Raw genomic sequence first — 21,229 nt, 5'->3', positions numbered from 1 at the left:
AGTCTTGGTGAAACAGGATAATACATATGCAACAATATACTTGCAGTAACCATTAAAAAACTCAAGGAAAACAAAATTAATAAAGTCACAATACAGTGGCTACGCAGTAATTTACAATAAGCATGTCGTTTCATTATGATTCTGGACTCTACATCATTCAGACCTAAGGGATACATGTCGGGACAGATTCAACCGCTTCACCTTGGAGAGGACTTAAACAATCAAATCGTCCGACAGTTTGGATCTGGACCTGAGTTTCTGCTTATAGAGTTCGGTGCTACTGGCTTCAGCCAAAGGTAGCTTTGAGTCAATGGGGGAAGACACGCGGGGAGTACTGTTTGTGTCAGGAGGAAGTCCATGAAATTTCTTTATATGGCTGGAATGCACCCAGCCTTTTCTCCCTTCGATCTTCACAGCTGTTCTGGTTGTCAGCAGGACCAACTTAGGAAGCCTCCACCTTGGCTCCAGTTGGGTTTTCCGATCGAAATTCCTGACGAGAACATAATCGCCGGGAATTACATCATGAGGTTTCACCTCGGTGTTGTCGGGAAAAGCTGCGACTACCTGTGAACGACAAGATTGTAGTGCAGACATCAAGGAAGCCAGGTAATCTGTCAGCATATTACAGTCAACATCAGTTATTTTACGGGGTATAGGCGTCCCCCACATATTCGGTGGTCTACCAAAGATCACCTCATAAGGGGATAGCCCTGTTCGAGAGTGTGCTACCATTCTCATGTAAAATAGCGCAACTGGTAAGGCTACTATCCAGTCCACACCTTTTTCCTGACATATTTTAGACAATCTGATTTTTAAAAGTTGATTATGTCGTTCCACGAGACCTGCTGCCTCGGGGTGTCGGACACAGTGGAATTTCCACTGATATCCCAACAAAAGTGAGACATGTTTCATTAATTCGGATGAGAAAGGCTGGCCGTTATCTGAATATACAACACGTGGTAAACCGTACCGTGGGAAGAATTCTCGAACTAGCTGCTTGGCAGTAGTCGGGGCAGTGTAATCTGATACGGGATACGCCTCTGTCCAACGGGAGAGAGCGCAGACAACTACGAGAACATATTTGAATCCTCGACAACGTTCCATCTGAATATAATCCATCTGGAGGACTTCAAAAGGATGGTCAGGAGGCTGAAATCCACCCTGCTCTACGGGAACACCCTTTCCTGGATTAAACTGGCAACATATCATACAGGTACGAACTTTTTGTTTAGCTGCTGCTCGTAAATGTTTGTTGAACCAAATGTGCTGAATGCTGTCTAGCATAGCCTTCTCTCCTAAATGTGCTGGACTGTGAACTGTAGCTATAATGGCTTGAACCATGGAATCAGGGAGAAACCATACAGATTTCTCCTTCGTCATCCATCCTTGATCTGTCTGGATCCCTCCTAGTTCAGTCCACTTCTTTATTTCTTCTGCTGTGGCATGTGTCTGTATGTCAATTACGTCAAGTGCGGGATCCTTAATTGTCATACACTGTGTTGGTGTCTGAACTATTGGCTTTGTCATGTCTAATATGCGATTCTGAGCAGTCTGTTTAGCTGTTCTGTCAGCTAAATCATTGCCTTGAGAAATGATATCAGTAACCTTCGTGTGTGCTTTACATTTCATAATCGATATAGCAGTGGGTAGATGTATTGCGTCTAACAAAGCATGAATGAGGGGTCCGTGCTGAATGTGGGCACCATGGGAGGTTAAATAACCTCTCTCTCGCCACAGCACGCCGAAGTCGTGTACAACTCCGAATGCATAACGTGAGTCAGTGTATACATTAACTTTCTTATTTGTGGCTTGAATACAGGCTTGCGTTAGAGCAATAAGTTCTGCTGCTTGGGCTGACAAAGTATCTATACAATTTGTCTCAATAACTTTAGTGTCTGTTGTGACTGCATACGCGGCCACTAAATCTCCTGTACTTGTTCTCATGCACGATCCGTCTACATACAACGTCAGGTCTGGATCTAACAATGGAACGTCTGTCAAGTCTTGTCTAGGTTTCGTCTTTATTTCAATGATTTCAACACAATCATGAGCTAGTGGGTCTGTTCCAATTACAGGTAATAGTGTAGCAGGATTCAATGTATTACACCGTCGGATCTCTATGTGTGGTTGAAACAATGTCAGTTCATAACCGGTAAGTCTTGCTATGGTCAAGTGTTGTGTTTGTGTTCGGTTCACAAGAACCTCTACTGCATGTGGTACTTGTACTGTCAATGGGTGTCCTAACACTATGGCATCGCTTTGTCTGATTGCTAAAGCTGTCGCTGCCACTGATTTCAGGCATGCAGGCAAAGCTTGAGCTACGGGATCTAATGTACTGGAAAAATAAGCACATGGTTTGCGTGATCCTGCTTGATCCTGAGTGAGTACTGACAAGGCAGTACCTTCGCGTTCTGTGACAAAGAGTGTAAAATGTTTGCTATAACATGGTGTTGCTAAAACAGGTGCTTGACATAAAGCTTCCTTTAGGCTTTCAAAAGCTTGTGTATGTTCCTGAGTCCAAGGGAGGACAGTCGATGTGGCTGCCTCCTGTGTGGTTAACTGAATGAGTGGTTTTGCTAGAAATGCGTACTGAGGGATCCACTGCCTACAATATGAAGTGAGGCCTATGAAAGCCCGCACCTCCTTTTGTGTCTGGGGTATTGACATGTTAGCAATTAACTGGATGCGATCTGGTGTAAGCTGCCTTCCCTCCTTGGACAGCGAGTGACCAAGATAAATAACTCGCTGGACACAGAATTGCAGCTTAGAAGGAGACGCCTTGTGCCCCTTGTCGGCTAGGAAATGTAAAACTGTCAGAGAAGCCTTTTCACATTCTGGCTCGCTTCTCGCTGTGATCAGCAGATCATCGACATATTGAAGCAGTGCAGTATTGACTGGCATGTGGATACTGTCAAGTTCTCGTTTCAGTGCTTGGCTGTAGATGCTGGGGCTTTCTGTGAATCCTTGGGGAGCGCGTGAGAATTTAAAGCTGCGCCCATTTAAACTGAATCCGAACAAGTATTGGCTTTCCGGATCTATTGGGACGCTGAAAAAGGCATTCTTGAGATCGATTACAGTAAAGAATGTTGCTTCGGAATCAATTGCTGTCAACAATGATGATATATCAGGGACCACAGGGAATTGTGGTACAATACACTTGTTTAGTTCACGCAAATCAATAACCAATCGGTACACTGGTGGGGCAGTAGGATCAGTTCGTTTAAGAATCGGAATTATCGGTGAATTACATACATTGGAGTCTGTTTCTACAACTACTCCCTGGGCAATGAGCTCATCAATGATTTTCAGCAAAGCCACTACAGCATCATGCGGTAACTTGTATTGTCGCATTCGTGGTAGTACCACTCCTGCTTTCAGTGTGACTCGATAGGGTGTAATGTTCATGCAGCCAACATCCGTAGGGCCTTGTGCCCATAGATGTACTGGTAAAGTCTGTAGTCGGGGATCCATGTCTCTAGACACATAGTGACCTTTAAAATCACGTAAAAACAACCTTACTCCTTCCGGAGAACAACATATTATGGCTCCTAGTGCTTTCAGAGTTTTAATTCCTAACAGATTTTCTGGGCATGATTTAGTAAGCAATAAATCTGTAGTTCGTGTCAAAGGTCCTATCGTAAGTGGTAGAGGCTGTGATACTTCATTAACAATAGGTTTTCCCGAAAAACCAAGGGAAACATTTTGAGAGCCTGAGAGGGGTGCCCCTGGAACTTCACTACGTTTTATAGTTGTTCGACTTGCCCCTGTATCGAGTAAGAATTTTCTATCTTGACCTAATAATTCACTATGTACATAAGGTCCTTCTTGATCTACAGGAATCTCGATAAGCGGTAAGTCAACTTCCCTCTCTAGGCTGGTTCATGCGTAACGCTGATACTCAGGGTATTCATACTGTGCAGTCTGATACATTTGTCGTGTTGTGGTTTGTGTGGCAGTAGCAGGCAACGGTGGTGCAGCTGGCACAAACTGTATGGGTTGCTGTGAGGCTGGCATGGACTGTTGTTGAACTGGCATGGACTGTCCATGCTGCATAGCTCCTTGTTCATTCTGATCTTGTCTAACTAATCGTGGTCTTTCCTTTGCAATACCTGTAGCTATATTACGTTTCAGGACTGGACAATCGTGTACATAATGGCCCAGTTGTTTACAGTAATTGCAGGTTCCCTTTACAGGAACTGCAGAATCACCAGAATGTGTCACACCCTTTTTGTGACCATCTGCTGGTACGGTCTGAGAAACTAGCATTTTCATTTTTGTATCCTTCATGCGTCTATGCTCGTGTTCTTGTTCATCCCTAATTCTATTGTGATGATACTGTAACATTTGTAGCATTTGCGACGGAGTGTTACTTTGCCAGGTACTCTCGAATTTCAATATTCTATTCTTTACTGGAGGCAATGCATTTTCCACTAATTTTGTCACAAATAAATGTGGATATGAGTCACTACTTGCTTTTATACCACTATTTATACCAAAACATTTTTCAAATCGAGCATAATAATCGCTTGTGTCTTCATCTTGCTTTTGTTTGCAGGCTGTGATTGCACCCCAATCTTCCTTTTTTGTAGTTAATAAACGTGGCAGTACCTGTACTAGTAAACCTGGTAACAGTTTAACTTTATCCCCGAGCCCTGAACCTGCAGTTCGGCCCCTTTCTTCCTCTGCTAATGCTGTCCAGTCTATCTTTTGGTCACCCACTTCCCACTCTTTTTCTTTCAGTTTTTCATAAATGCCAGCAGGCAAAAGCACCTTTAATATCGTCATAATATCAGGAAAGGTGTACTCTCCCATCAGTAACATGTCTTTAATTTCTCGGTGGAAACCCGCTGGGTCTTTGTCATGACTAGGTACTACTTTCTTCATTTCTAATAATTCCATTTTTGATATGGGTGTGTAAACAAATACACGGTGAAACTCATTGTCTTCGCCTTTTATTGGGTGTACTTCTCGTAGGGGATTTTGTCTATCCATATAGTACGGCGCTCTTTCTCTGCGGGGCAGCGAGAGAGAATCCGGACTTACAAAAAGGACATACTGCTTACGTGACACTAATATCTCTTTAATTAGCTTGTTACTAGAACCTCCCCATCTGTTTGTGAGTAGTTCCGTTAATATATCAGGTAAAGGACCAGGGTCAGCATGTTGGCTCTTATATAATATGAGGAGTTGCTGAATCATATAGATTCCAGCTAAACGTTGTTCATCTGTACTGAGATTAAAAAACGTGTGTGCTACGGTCTCATCACCGTATTTTTCAGGACTGTCAATCCAGTGAACAGCTGATCTGGCTAATTCTTGCTCATCCATGGAATCGAGGAGGTGGTAACCCCTTCGTTCTCGTAGTATTTTATCTGCGGCTTGAAACGAATGTTCAGGAGACTTCAGATTTATTACAGGCGTCGGATACGTTCTGCTATTATTTGGACATACAGAGTGTATGGGATCAGAAAAACATCTAGCATTATCATAGGATCTTCCTCTGCCTACATAGGCTATGGTCTCTGACTGTCTTGCGGAATTCCCTGATTCGGACACTTCATCTTGCTCAAACTCGTCTGTTCCCAATCTCTCTTCATGAATACGCTCTATTTCTTTACGGATTTTTCGGCACATGGCTATTATACAATTTTGCTTATCGTGTCTCCCTTCTGATATATTCTGACTCCATCTTGTAAGAATAAGCATTGCATTCGGGTCTACCCCCGGACGGTCTTGATTTCTGATCACACAGTTTATGAGGAAACGTAACAGTTCCCCCTGTATCTCTACTTTCTGGAATTCCATAGCTCTGTTAATACATCCTGGATCTCGTCCTGTTTGAACAAAATGATATATGTTATCTAGATGCGTAATCATCCCTGGTAACCTCGCTAAATACTCTGCGGCTCGCCTGATACGTAATGATGCCAGGACCATTTCATCCTCTTTACCAACCACCGGGTCATATCTACAATTTACAAGGAGTTCTTTAAGCGTACGTTCACTTACGAATTTAGGTGTACGAGAATGCGCTGACTCTTGAAAAACAAGTTTATTTATTCTGGGTGGTGTAAAGGTACTGCTAGCACCTCCCGTGGCCCCATCTGGGGCGTCGGGGGTGAATGGGTTCGTTGAACGTGACACAGCAACTATGGGCGTCGACACCCCTGTAGAATCGACTGCGGAGACAGATGCGGAAACAGATGTGCTTGCCGACGCTTGCGTCGGGACTTGCTGTTGCACGGGGACAGATACCTGATCCTGACGTTGAACCCCTACACCAGACGGTCTATGTGGTGCGGTGTTAGCATACTCGGGAGCTGCGTCATCTAGATATGAGGAAAGAAAAACATCTTCTGCGGTTCTGGGATGCCCTTTTTGATGTACCTTAATTGGAAATAATGGGGGTGGCAAGTCCTTTGGCATCTCTGTAACAGCCTTAGGTAGTCCTTCGGCTAGAAGGGGATACATACCATTCATAAGAGCATTTCTTTGTCTATTTACTTGTTCTGATTTCACTCGGATACCTTCCTCAATTAATAGATTTTCTTGAACTTTATTTGAACTTTCTTTACTCCTCTCTTCTTGTCTACGTGCTTTTTCTGTTCGTCTATGAGATTCTTTACGCCATAACTCAACAGCGTCTTTCTGTGACTGTCTGACCTTTCTTTTCCATAACTCTTCCTCTACTTTCATGATGCACTCTGCATCCCAGGTTCCCGCTGCGGGCCACCTTTGACTTTCCGGCAATCCCTTGGTATAATTTACCCATAGATCAAGAAACAATATGGCATCTAAGCCATGCTTATGGTACATAAAATGCCCTGGAGTGTCCCTAGGAGGAATAGGAACTGCTTCTTCAAGCACCCCTTTTCTGGTAGTAATCTGTCTTAACTTCGAGAAGAGCGGCATATTGACAACTGATCTGATACTTACTCTTGAATTCACTTAATACGAAAAACACAATAATGAACAGTGAACAATGAACAATCATTCATACCACAATATGCAAGACATTTAAACACTTTAAATATTGAACATTAAATATTTTAACAATGACCGACAATGATGACAGTCTGCCTAACTAATCACCACGCTGAATTCTTGACAATAACTGCATGCTTCGGAATACTTGATATACTGCTAAACAGTACATATACACTGCTAAACAGTGCAGACCGGATTTGTGTACCCAAATCCGTCTTGACCGGCACAACCTATGTGCGCGTCAACACGCCTCCCCGGCGATGGTACTCACCGAGTAGCTCCTTGAAACGGAAGGCCTCAGAGAATGGACAGGACTCGATGACTGCGGACAGCGGACCCTCTGGACATCGGGATTTCGAGAAACCTGGTGGGCCTCTGTATACCTCGGATCTTGCTCTCTCAGCTAGGCTCTGGTCGGGATACTTCGCACTTCTCACCGCCTCGTCTGGGTTGATCGCAGCCTCAGTCGCCCCCGCTTGACCGGAGGGAGCTTACAGGAAATCCTGCTGGTACGCGTTTATGGTCCGTCCAGCTGTGGCAGGAGACCGGGCCTGCAACGCACCGCCGGCGCGTGAGATGAGAAAGTGTCCCTGTTCGGGCGCCATTATGTGGTAAATAAAATCTTCTTTACCGGACTGAATTTCATACGGAATCTTAAAATAAAGTAAAATAGCTCAAAATAACAAGAGGCAGAATCCGTGGTATAAGAGGTTTTCTAAATGGGCTTTATTCCATCAAAAATGGCCGACTCGAGTCGCGGCCTTCAGGTTCCGTCACCACGAGGGTTCAGGAAGTGAAGTACAATACTTTATTGACAGACATGCATTTTTATAATAAGTACATTACAATGAAACGAATGTAGAAGGCGTAACATTTGATAAGAAAAGTGACATAACAGGTATGTAATCGAAACTAGGCGTAATAAGGAATAAAAGAAACATGATTGGTTAGGATTATCAGACATAGGTGGATCTATAAGATAATACTTGGCATAGATGCGCGCGCAGCAGCATGACGTGTGAGTGACGTGCAACTAGGGGGTGAAGGGACTTGACATTTAGCTCTACATGTGGAGACGAGAAGTCTGGGGGGTCAAGTCAACCTAATCCCAAATCATATCTAACATCCTATGTTTAAAGAACTATGTTATCCACAAGGAAGGACTCTCGGACAAAATCTAGTCTATACTGACTGTGTGCGTGCACAAACGCCTAAGTGTCTATATGAGATGCGAGGGGCAGAAAACTTTCCATGGCAGCAGGGCTATGAATCACTTGCAGGAGGACGGAAAGGCTGAGTCCTTTGCTTGTGAGCTAAAGGAAATGTTTACCTAAATCACTAGACAGGAATGCATCGGCTGAAGAGCAAAATAGATAATTCGAAGGTGAAATACAGCTTCTTGGCAGGCAGGCGAAAAATTGGCCGAGGCAGGCACCGTTAGCTGCACAGGGAGTAGGACAAAGTTCATGGATACAGATGCGAGCTCAAGCTGAAGCTGTCAGAGACAGAGAGCAGGGAAAGGCTTTGAGGACAGAATCGGGCCTACTTGCCTGAACTGTAAAAATGGAGTAACTTAGCCATATAAAGTCGGTGGCCTTTCATACTTAGGAATCGAATATCCAGCCCATTGATGGCGGATCTGACAGAGAACATGTCGACGGTAGACACACATATGTTTGCGTCTTAGAAACTGGAACTGGAGGGAACATACATGTACTTGTAACATGCATATAGAACCGTTGGGGTCCAAGATAGGGGACATAACTGATCAGGAAAATCCACATTTCCACACCTGAGGGATGGCATTTGCAGGGTTGTCTGCCTCCTCCTGGATGGCCGGAGAACCTTGTCCCTCCAGGTCAGACTGGCTCAGTTATTCTGTGCGGGCAGGGCTCCTGGGTGTCTCCTGGGATGTGGCAAGAATGGGGGGGGTGGTTGGCACAGATGTACCTGACGCAGGTGCTGCAGGGGCTGGGGCACCAGAGGGTCCCGGTTGGTTGGGGTCATCCACTGAGTGCTGAGAGTCGTCGCTGCCGGTGGGATCATCTTCCTGCCGAGCCTGGGCCTGTGATTGTTCCCCCCCAGTGTTGGGGGGAGATCCATGACGTTGCCCTGTGTGTGAGAGGGAGACAATGTTAATGCATTTTCATGCAACATCCATGTTTCATACATGTTCAGGTTGCCACAGTTCCTCCAGGTAGTTGTATGTGCCTAGCATTCACATCAATGTTCACTTGTGGATGGGTATGTTGCAGGGGACAGATTGAAAGGTTATCCATGGTCTTTGACATGTCGCATTTGGCCTTGGATGCTTTTTTGGCTGAGGCTTGATCTTGTTGTGCCACATGTCCATTGTGAGAGTGTGTGACTCCCTTGGCTGCCCCGGGGGTGTGTGCTTGTGTGAGGGGTGAGTGATCATCACTCAGCCCGACGCTGTTCAACATCCACATGGCCCCCCTCACACAAGTGGGCCGCCACCACAACCTCTAAGACATCTCCTACGCTGACGACACCCAGTGCATCCTCTCCCTCACCAAGCACCCTCACACCGCCAAGACACACATCCACGAGGGTCTGAGGCCCATAGACGACTGGATGCGGAGTGGCCATCTGACACTGAACTCGGACAAGACGGAGGTCCTCATCCTGGGAACCACACACTCAGCCTGGGACGACTCCTGGTGGCCAATTGCTCTAGGGACATCACCGACACCCACCAAACACGCACGCAACCTTGGATTGATCCTCGCATCCTCCCTCTCCATGTCCATGCAGGTCAACGGCGTCTCCTCCTCCTGCTACGACACCCTACGCACGCTCCGCCGAATCTACTGGTGGATCCCGACTTAAATAAGTAGACCAGTGACTCAGGCCCTCGTCAGCAGCTGACTGGACTACGCCACTGCACTCTACGCAGGACTCCCATCCACACACCAACGGCGGATACTATGCTTCTGCAACGCCTCGGCACAAGTGATCGTCAACGCCCCCGCCACAGCCACATCACCCCCCTCCTGAGAGACCTGCACTGGGTCCACATCGACAAGAGGATCACCTGTACGCTCCTCAGCCATGCACACAAGGCACTCCACACCCATGGACATGCCTACCTGCATATCAGACTCAGCTTCTACACCCCCACCCGCAAGCACCGCTCCGGCATCCTCGCAGCTGTACCCCACATCCAACGTACGCCCGCCTGCAGCAGATCCTTCTCCGACCTCGCCGCAAGGAGCTTGAACACCCTCCCAACCCACCTACGACTGACCCAAGACCTACTTGCCTTCTGGTGTCTCCTCAAGACCTGTTTCTTCGAGCAGTATTGTAACCCCCCCCCCCCTCAGCGCCTTGAGACCCACACAGGTAAGTTGCACGCCTTACAAGTATCCAGATCGATTGTTGATTGATTGACGGTGCCTGCTGGTGGGTATAGTGTGATTTTGTGGTTGGTCTCCCAGGTGATGTATCTGTCCCCCCATGGCGCATGCTGCAATGTCAGTGAGTGTGAGTTCCTGTCCTAGTTATCTGAGCTGGTTGTTTTTGTGTTAGATTTTGCAGTTGTCACAGGAGGACCTTGTGCTGCCTACAGCAGGGCCAAGTGTCAGCTACCTTGTCAGTACTTTGGCAGTCCCTGTGCATTGCGCATGGTGCATGGGTATGTACCTGGGCCATATGGGCTGAGGGCATTGGTGTCTGTTTCTGAGTTTTACTATGTTTAGTGATCCCCACCCTCCCAGCATCCCGGACATCCTGTCTTGTGTTTGTGGTTTGTGTAGGCTGGGACATGTCATGGCCTTGCTTTGTAAATGGGGCATACTCATGTTAGTGGCCTGAGCGTTGTTTAGAGTGTGGTTGTGTCAGGTGAGGGCTTGGGGGTAGGTGGGTGCATTTGTTGTAGTTGGGGTGTGGATGCCATTCCCCCCATGTTACGTGAGTTGTTTGTGTACTCCCCAGGCTCTCGGACTCCTTCGACTCCGTGTACTCCCACCGGCGGAAGCAGAGCCATCACCTTCTCCTCCCAGGGATGGTAATGTACCGGTCTGCGGGGCAGCCCACCTCCTGTGATGTTACTCTGGGCGTATTCCTCGTTCATTTTACGCTTGACTGCCCTGCGCAGATGGTACCACCTGGCTTGACATTCATTCCTGGTCCTTCTTATGGGCGCAACAGCATTCACCCGATCGACGATCCTCTGCCACAGGCTAGTTTTTTGGGATATGCTGGTCTGTCTGACCAATGTTCCAAACAGCTGTGGCTCGACTCTGATTATTTCGTTGACAAGGATGTCCAGCTCCTCCGTTGTGAACTTTGGATTCTTGTCTGTGGGCATGGTGTGGGGTGTGGGTGTGGATGGTTGTGGGTGGGTGTGTGGGTGTGAATGTGTAGGTGTGTGTGTATGTGTAGAGGGGTCTGTGTGAAGGAGGTTGTGTGAAGGTGTGTGAGTTAAGGTGTATGGGTGCAGTTGTTTGTGTGTGATGTCTGTCAGCAGTGAGTCTGTTGCAAAGGCTCATGGTTTGTGTTTGTGGGCCCTTTTTATTGGTCCATTTGTGGGTGTGGCTGTGTTTGAACTTTTGGTGGGTGTGTTATAAGAGGTGGTTGTGATTTTGGGCCTCTGTTTGACTGTTTGGATGTGCCAGGTCAGTCTTTTAGTAGTTTTTTGTCCTGTAGACGTCTTTTGTGGTGTTGTGCGAGTCGAATTGACGGTCCTTGTGCTGTTTTACAGTGTCCTGGTTCAGTACGAGTCTTTTTCGCGTAGGTAAGGTGCGTCCATGGCTATGTTGTTGTTCAGTGTTCACATGTGCAATGGTGTTGTACGACTCGTACATACGCGATGCTGGTGTACGGTGTTGGTGTACGGTGCGTCCTAGTACAGGGCTGGGGTGAGGTGTACGGGGCGTACATACACGGGTGCTGTGGTGGGGGGTATGGCGCTTACATACGTGTGTGCTGGGGTACGGCGCGTACATGGGGGGATGCTGGGTTACGGTGTTGGGGTACAGTGCATCCGAGTACGGGGCTGGGGTGGGGGTACGGTGCTTACATACGCGTGTACTGGGGTACGACGCGTACATATGGGGGGATGCTGGGATATGGTGTTGGGGTATGGTGCGTCCGAGTATGGGGCTGGGGTGGGGGTACGGCGCTTACATACGCGTGTGCTGGGGTGGGGGTATGGTGTGACCATACGCAGGTGCTGGGGTACGGCACGTACATGCGCGGGTGCTGGGGTGGGGGGTACGGTGCGTACATGCGCTGGTGCTGGGGTGGGGGGTACGGCGCATACATATGCGGGTGCTGGGGTGGGGGTTCAGTGCGTACATGCGCGGGTGCTAGGGTGGGGGGGTACGGCGCGTACATACGCGGGTGGGGTGGGTGGTCCGTACGACTCGTACCCCGTGCCCAAGTGTACCGGGGTAGTGGTCATACAAAGTTCGCTCCGTACGGGACGTTTTCCATACGCTTGGGGATTTGGATCGCCGGTACAGATCGGACTTGTGCGCTCGGACTTCAGTTTTACGACTCGTACGTAAATCTGTCCGGGGACGTCCGGGGACGTCTCGTAGACTTTTCCCGAGTCAATTCGTATGTAATTTGACAGTACGAATCGTACTTGGACGTTTGTACGGGACTTGTACGACTCGTACGTAAAAAAATACAGATACGAGTCGTACGGGAAATAAACTAAAAAAAGTTTGTCCTGATGAAAGTGAATATCTATCAAACTTTCACCGAAACGCCATGTAGACGGTTTTTCTGTGTATTTTTAAATGTGTATTTTTTAATTTGTAAAAAAAATATTTTTATTTGATACATGTCATGTTTAATAATGAAATGGATAAAGATAATGACATGAAAGTATTGATGAAATTATTTTCTTAGACAGGCTGGTCATTTTATGAATTTGGGGTACAAGAATTTTTAACATTATTTGTTTTCATAACAATAAGAGTTTTAATTAAAGAAATTCACAGCTTACTATATGTTTAAGTTTTGATTTTTATTGCAACACATTGTGTCCAATTGTAAACGAACAGCTTTTCTCTGGAAAAACTTGTGGTTATTTTTATTGTTGTAGCTAATTTTTGTTGTATTATTTATATGGAATACCTATAGCACATGATCCTTATTTGAGGCTGGTTTACAGGATTTATACATATATATTCCCCACTTTCTAGTCTTCTGGAAAGGGATTGCTTTGTTTTGTGTTTTAACGACAGGCCTCCAGTAGAGGGTTGGGTAGGAGGGGAGGTTCTCCACCTTATGGAGAGGGGTAGGAATCCACAAACTAGATCTTCCTTGCCCACAGGAAAAATTTGCAGGTACAGGCTTTGCACCTGAGGTGCGCAACCCATTTCCCTGTCAGAATTGGCGGCTCTGGCTCCTTCTCCTCTAGTAATTGGCCTCAGAAACACAACTAAGGGTCAGTTCAAGTTGTCTGCATGCCCTAAAAGGGGGAAAGGACTGGGAGGAAAGGAGAGAGGACAACGTCCACTGTAGCTGGCAAGAGCCTTAGGAGCAGGGGCAGAGGAAAGAAGGCCACCCTATCGACAGTAAAGATAACACCTTAGTTAAAATCTTTATATAAGGTTCTTGTGTCACCGGCTTCCATCCCTACTCAGGAAGGTATTCCCAGCAAATATAATCCTATTAGGATGGAGGAGAATACAAGTCAATCTCATGAGGTCATTCTGAGCCCTCCCTCCCCTTCCCACTCAGCCTCCCAGCCTCCTAGTTCAGCCAACAGCAAGAGTCCTAGAATAACCAGGCAAACTTCTATAATTACTGCAAATAGGTTTACTGTGTTGGAGACACGGGATGAGGATAACCAGGATGAGCAGGTGAACCCCCCACAGTCCGACCCAGGTGTTAGTCAAGTACCCCAGGTGGCTCCAGAGACTTTGGCCGATATCCTCTTTGCTCTTAAGGAAGAAACAAAGAATAGGTTTACGGTCTCTGAAACAAATCAGGTAGCGATTCAGGCTTCCTGCGCAGTCCTAGCTCAGAAGCTGGAAAAAGTATCTATAAGAACTTATAGCCTGGTGCGGGAAATCCATAAAATAAAGCAGGCATTAGACACATCCTCTGTAGAGATGAACCGATTAGCGAGGCAAAACAAAGAAATGAGGGATGATCTAGAACTCCTTGAGAATCACTCAAGAAGGAACAATTTAAGATTAATTATCGTCCCCGAAGCCTCAGAAGGATCAGACATTAAGGCCTTTGTGATCTCGCTGTTGCGAGATACGGCTTTAAAGAATGGATTGGACATTGATCTCACCTCAGAAATTCAGCAGGTTCACCAGGATCCCTTCAAGAGGAATCCTGCGAGGCAGAAGCCAAGCAAAATCTCAATCAACTTTCTTACATACACTACGAAGGAGGCGATCTTGTCCATAGTATTAAAGGAAGGCTCCCTGTCGGCTGGATCCTATACTTTTTCAATAAGGTCCGACATGTGTCACACTACTGCCCAGAAACAATGGGACATGGGGAAACGGATAGAAGAGTTAAACAAACTGGGGGCTAAGGCACAGTTAAAATTACCCTCTTATATACTCTAAAAATGATTTATGAGGGTGCCTTGGCTAGGATCCTGTTAAATCGAGTTCTGACACCCAGTTTTAGTATATTGCAAGGGACACAACAGGGCTGTCCCCTCCCACCTCTGTTATTTGATATATATATATAGAGCCATTGGCCCAGTTGTTGAGATCTGATGTTTCTGTAATCCCTTTTAGATCTCAGTCTTACAGCAGTAAGGTCGCGCTTTATGGTGACGATCTACTACTCTATACGGCTGATCCTGCTATTTCAATCCCGAGGGTGGAACATCTCTTAGAGGAATTTGGGTCCCTATCTGGATATTCAGTTAAAACCTCGAAAACTGAGGTGATGTGCTGGAATATTAAGGATTGGGTCGGGAAAGTCAGCCTGATGACATTGGAGGGTGTGCATCCATGGGAAATCCTAAAAGCAAAGATTGGAAATGATTTCTTCAGGTTCAAGTTTATTCAACTCTCTTCCTGATCTGTGGCCGTTAAAAAGGAAGTTCGGGGTGATTGAGAACTGGAGGTATCTCTCCAAGATGTAAGCGCTAAGGCCAAGGAAGTCTCTAAGTGGTATGGGAAGTTCTTGGAGGCTGACGAGAAAGAGCAAGCACCTCCTCACTCAGTTTGGAGTGGATCCTCATTCGAGTGTGACATTAAAACGGTCTAGGACTACTCCTTGAGGCGTTTCTACAGCCTAGGTAAACCAGCCAACCTGAAGAGGAATCGTTTTTTACTCTCAATCGTTATTATTGGACTCCAGCTAAAATTGAAAAGTTTGTTTCTAGTCCCCCTCCCAAATGTGCAAGATGTGGCTGTATAGGAGCTAAGGATCTTCATATTTGTTTTTGAATGTCCGAGGCTGAGGGATTATTGGGGTGGAATTGAACTTGCCTTTAAAGATATTTTTGGCAGAGAGATCAATTTGAATAGAGTTCTAGTTCTCTTCGGAGGGGACGATGAAGTCAGCAAACTGCTAAGGCGGCCACATAGAGGGCTGATATTTTACTTGATCTTGGTCTCCAGAAGAGAAATTTGCATAAAATGGAGGGTTCCTCAACCTCCGAATGTAGAATACTGGGTTTGAGCAGCTTTTAAAGTTGCACGTTTCGATCAGGGAGTGGAGAAGGGGACCATTCCTGATATTTGGTCACATTTTATGATATGGAGTAAATCTCTGGGTATCGACTATCCAGTCCAATGATTACACCAAGGCAGCGACAAAGGTGTTGGTCTGGTAAGGTACACAGACCAGGGCGAATGCATTGGCCGGAGGGCGGATAGTTTGTTGCAGCGGCTTTACAAGTATTGCAGAAGCTTTCTGGTGATATGAGGATACAAACAAAAAGACACAGAGGGCTGCATGTTTAGCAACTCCCTGTGTCTGAAAGCAATGCTGGCACCCTGCAGGAGGTGGGGAGCCAGCAGAGACCACAGGGGCCTTGATGCTCCCCTCTCAGTCCCAAAGCAGACTGTGTGCCCTGGGCACATCCAGGACAAAGTACTGGGCCCTGCGAGATAGGATCCTGGGGTCAAAATTGACACTTTAAGGGGGCTATGCAGCCCCCCTCCCAATTTTTAAATGTCCGGGCCCCGGGGGATGAGGTCCATAGGGTCAAAATCACTGCAGGGAGGGGGGCTACATGGACCCCCTCCCCTATTACAAGTATAATTAAAAAAAAGACCCAGGATGGGGTCCCTGGGGCCAAGTCAGCCCAGGGTGGGGGGACCGTGTGATTACCCACCCCTATTAAAAATAATTAAAAGAAAAGGCTGGGCCCAAGGGGAATTCGTCGGAGGCCCGCCCCTTTCTGAGCCCCTCTGCAAAGGGGCCTCCAGGTGCACAACTGGTTGGGGGATGAAGTCCCCTTGGCTGCTAAGGGTCCCGGGGGCCAACAAACCCTACTGCTACCTCCAGTAAGACCGACACAACAGGAATGTTAAAATTTCATGGGTGGTTCTGTCCCCTTTCTCCACCATTCTGAAAACGTGCTTTCTGGTGCACTGCTGGTTGAGGGATTAAGTCCCCTTTGCAGCTAAGGGTCCTTGGAGTCAACATCCCCTCCTGTTACCTCCAGTAAGTCCCACACAGTGGGATTGCTGAGAGCTTGTGCACTGATCACTCTGCAAGAGCACCTCCTGGAACACTAAAGGATGGGAGAAGAAGTGTCCTTGGCTTCTGAGGTTATTTTGGGGCCAATAAGCCCTCCTGTTACCTCCAGTGTGTGCAAGACAGTGGGATTGCTGAGAGTTCACCCTAGGACCCACCCCCTTTCTCCAGCACTCTGCAAATGTGCCTCCTGGCACACTACTGTTTGGAGGATGAAGTCCTCTTAGATGTTGATGGTCCATAGAGGCCAAGGACTCCTTCTGTTATAACTTGTCAGACACCCACTCAATCATCCATGCAAACACTCACATACCCACTCACCAATACAATCACTCACACAACCACTAACTCACTCATACAGCTACCAATACAACCAATTGTTCACCCATACATCAACTTACACAGCATACAATCACCCATATAGCTACTCACTCACTCACCCACCCACCCACTCAATCATACAATTTTATTATTTATTTTTATTTATATGGTGCACGAATCATCCCCAAGGGGATCTCTCAGCGCCTGGGAGGCGGGCTTCTGCAAGCAGAGCGTATCAGTTGAATAGCCAGGTTTTTAATTGCTTCATAAAAATAGTTAGCGAGGGGCAGGAACGCAGCTCTAGAGGCAGCGCATTCCAGTATTTAGGAGCTAGATAGGAAAAGGCACGGCCCCCCCATCTTCACTTTTTTAATTCTCGGCACTTGGAGAAGCTTTAGGCTACTAGACCTTAAGAGTCGCATTGGAGTATACCATTCCAACTTCTTCAAGAGGTATTTAGGTCCCTGTCCAGACAGTGCCTTAAAAACTAGGCACAAAAGTTTGAAAAGTGCCCTCTTTCTTATGGGCAGCCAATGTAGATCTCTTAGTAGTGGCAAGGATGCCGTACGTGGGGGATTATTTAAGGCTAGGCAGGCCGCCCTGTTTTGACCGACTTGTAGCCTAGAAAGCAGGTCTTCCCTCAACCCCACCAGGAGAGCATTCCCATAATCCAGTCTGCTGACTAGCAGTGCCTGGATCAGAGCCCTTTTAGCGGAGAGAGGAATCCACGGGAAGACCTTCCTTAACATACGTATCAGTCCAAAACATTTGCCCGATAGTGTTTTAACCTGTTCTTCCATGGATACATTATTATCCATTAAGATGCCTAGGTTTTTTACCCCTTTTTTGGGGAGGGGAGATGATCCTAATTCCTCCGGCCACCACTCGTCTGTCCATATCTCTGCTGCTTTACCAAACAATAAGATCTCCAATTTGTTGGAATTTAGCTGCAGGTAGTTGTTTTTCATCCATGTGGATATTTTCATCATAAAGCTCTTAAATCTGTCTCTGGTCACCTTGGGGTCCTTCTCTATAGGAATTATCACCTGAGTGTCATCTGCATAGGAGATGGTTTGGAACCCACAAGATTTTATAATGGTAGCCAGAGACGACACATAGATGTTGAACAGGGTGGGGCTTAAAATAGAGCCCTGAGGAACCCCTTTATCCACAGCCGAGTTCTGCGAGACAAATGAGTCCAGTTGAACACATTGCGATCAGTCTGATAGGAAACTCTGCAGCCACTCTAATGTCCTTCCAGTGACACCAATCTCTCACAGTCTATCCAACAAAATTCTGTGAGAGATGGTGTCAAAGGTTGCTGACAGATCAAGAAGGACCAGCACCACCAAGGTCCCTTCGTCCTGCAGCATTCTGATGGTATCAGTTACCTCTACCAGAGCAGACTCCGTGCTGTAACCAGCACGGAAACCCGACTGCGAGGGATCCAGAAGGTCATGCTGCTCCAGATGATCTGACAGTTGGCGATTGATCAGAGTTTCCATTATTTTAGAGCAGCCCAGGAGAAGCGAGATCGGTCTATAATTGTGTAGATCAGCACAATCTGCAGATGGTTTCTTGGGCAAGGGTTTAATAAACGCCTTTTTCCATCTAGCTGGAAACGAGGAAGTAGCTAAAGATAGATTACATATTTCCGTAATGGGATTAGCTAGTTCCATTGCTAACTCAGATAACACATACGGGGGGCTATATCAGACGGGGAGCCTGAATTAACACATTTCAAAATCACAATCACTCAGACAGCCAGTCATTCACCCCAAGAACATCTCAACAGACCTATTGACACACCCATATAACTGCTCACATACCCACTCACACACTCACAATCACTTACATGCATATTCACTCATCCCTACAAGCATTCAGACAACCACTCACTCACCCATACATTTACTCACACACCCACTCTCTAATACAGCCACTCACACCCCCACTAAGGTAAGCAAACACCCACTCAAACAGCCACTCATTCATCTACACAGCCACTCACACAGTCACCCATACAGCTACTCACATGCCCACTCACACAAGCTCTCATACACCCATTGACACACCTATCTAGCCACTCACTCAGCCACTAACTCACCCATGCAGCCACTCACTCACCACTCACTCTCTAATAGAGCCACTCACTCACCCATACAGATAATCACATACCAACTAACACATCCATTTAGCCCCTCACACACCCATACAGCCTCTCAAGCATCCAGTCACACACTGATACAGACAGTTAGACATCCACTCAGAGGAGATATATTAGGAATAGCATGAGTAGTTACTAGTACAGAAATAATAGTAATTTAACTTGTGCTTTAGCTTAGTATATACCTTTGAGTCTCAGAAATGTTTACAAAATTTTACAGTCACTGTATGATATCATCAGTGATGTTATTTGATATCATGAGTGATGTCATGGGTGATGTCAATGTCCATGTCATGTTATGTATTGTGTGAGTTAGTAAGAACTGCATTGCGGGGTGTAAGTTGTAGTTAGCTCAGTTAGAAAACATTTGTGCAGTGTGGTGGAAAAAGGGAACAGGGCCTCCGACCACCTGTCAGCAATCCCGTTGTGTGGGACTTACTGGAGGTAACAGGAGGGCTTTCTGGCCCCAAGGACCCTCAGGAGACTAGGAAATGTCATCCACCAACAAGTAGTGTGCCAGGAGGCGTGTTTGCAGGGTGGTGGAGAAAGGGGGCGTGACATCCGAAGACCTCTCAGCAATCCCGCTGTGTGGGACTTACTGCAGGTAGCAGGAGGTCTTGTTGACCCCCAACGACCTTCCAGAACCAAGGGGACGTAATTACCCAAACAGAGGTGCGCCATGCTGCTCTCTGGGACTAACTGGAGGTAACAGAAGGGGTTACTGGCCCCAAAGGAACCACAGCATCCAAGGGGACTTCATCCCCCAATCAGTTGTGCCCCAGGAGGTGTGTTTGCAGAGAGTTGGTGAAAGGAGGCGCAGCTTCCGGCGAATTACAAGTCTTTTTTTTTTTTTAAAGGTAAATTTATTTTATCAGGGGCGCCATGTGGCCCTCCTTCACTGGGCCAATTTTGGCCCCGGGGACCCCATCCACTGGGGCAGAACTATTTACAATGAGGAAGGGGGCCACGCTGCCCCCTCTCTGACCTGATTTTGGCCCTAGAGACACTAACACTGGGACCCGGCCTCTTTTTTACATTTGAAATAAATAAATAATGGGAGGGGAATGCACAGCCCTCCCCCGGGCTGATTTGGCCCTGGGAACCCCATCCCCCGGGGTCTGGTCACATAGGATTTGGGGACCCTGTGTGGAGCCTGAAGGCCCCTGCAGTCCCTGCCGGCTCTCCACCTTCTAAGGGAGCCAGCATTGCTTTTACAGAGAGTGAGCTGCATGCAGAGAGGAAGCTGCTAACATGCAGCAGCCTTTCCTTAAAATTAAGTGTGTTCCACTTTAAAGAAGCGAGAGCAAAATGCTCTCACTTGCTCTAAGCGGAGCACAGTTTGCTATGGCTTCGCGGAAGCGGTAAAGCTACCGCTAAGACATATCAAACAGCTATGTCCGGGGGTTGGGTTACCCGGTACATAGCAGGAACTGGTCCTAGGGGTGACGGTCCCAAGGGGCATGTATGGATCCAGGAGGTGGGGCTGTGCGGCCCCCCTCCTTTCTTGATTAAGGGCCTGCCCCAGAGAGGTAGCAGTCCCCAGGGCTGAGATTGGCCCATGAGGTGTGCCACATGGCCACTCCCAACTCTAAAATAAAAAAGGAGTCTGCCCCAGGGGAAGTGGTGGTCACTGAGACCCAGGGGAGTCCATGGGGCACCCATTTCTGTAGCCGTAAGGAGGTGGCGGTCCCTGGGGTTGCAGGGAAGGCAATACAGGTCTCCCCCACAATAATTTCAATAAATAGCCCTAGGAAGTGGAGGTCCCTGGGACCGCGGGGGCATGCAGGCCCCCCGCATCAGTTTACTTATGTTTTCCCCGGAGAGATGGTGGTCCTCGGGAAGTGGGGGTGCTGCATAGGCACCCCCGCAATATTATAAAAACTGCTCCCGGTATTTTGCCCACCCGGAGGCTTTATGAAAAAGACTTTTTTTATTTTATTTTGCCGTGGGTCCACCAGTGAATTTGCGGAAAAATTAAATGACATAATGATTTTAACCCCATTCATATCTGGATTGGTCAGAATATTCCAACCCTGCCCCTTTTCTTTTTCTTTTTTTACATTTTTTGTGGTACTCAGCTTGAAGCCGAGTCCCAAG

The sequence above is a fragment of the Triturus cristatus genome, chromosome 1_2 (genome assembly GCF_964204655.1).
Source record: "Triturus cristatus chromosome 1_2, aTriCri1.1, whole genome shotgun sequence".
Taxonomy (NCBI): Eukaryota; Metazoa; Chordata; class Amphibia; order Caudata; family Salamandridae; genus Triturus; species Triturus cristatus.
Note: the sequence above shows the minus strand (reverse complement) of the source record.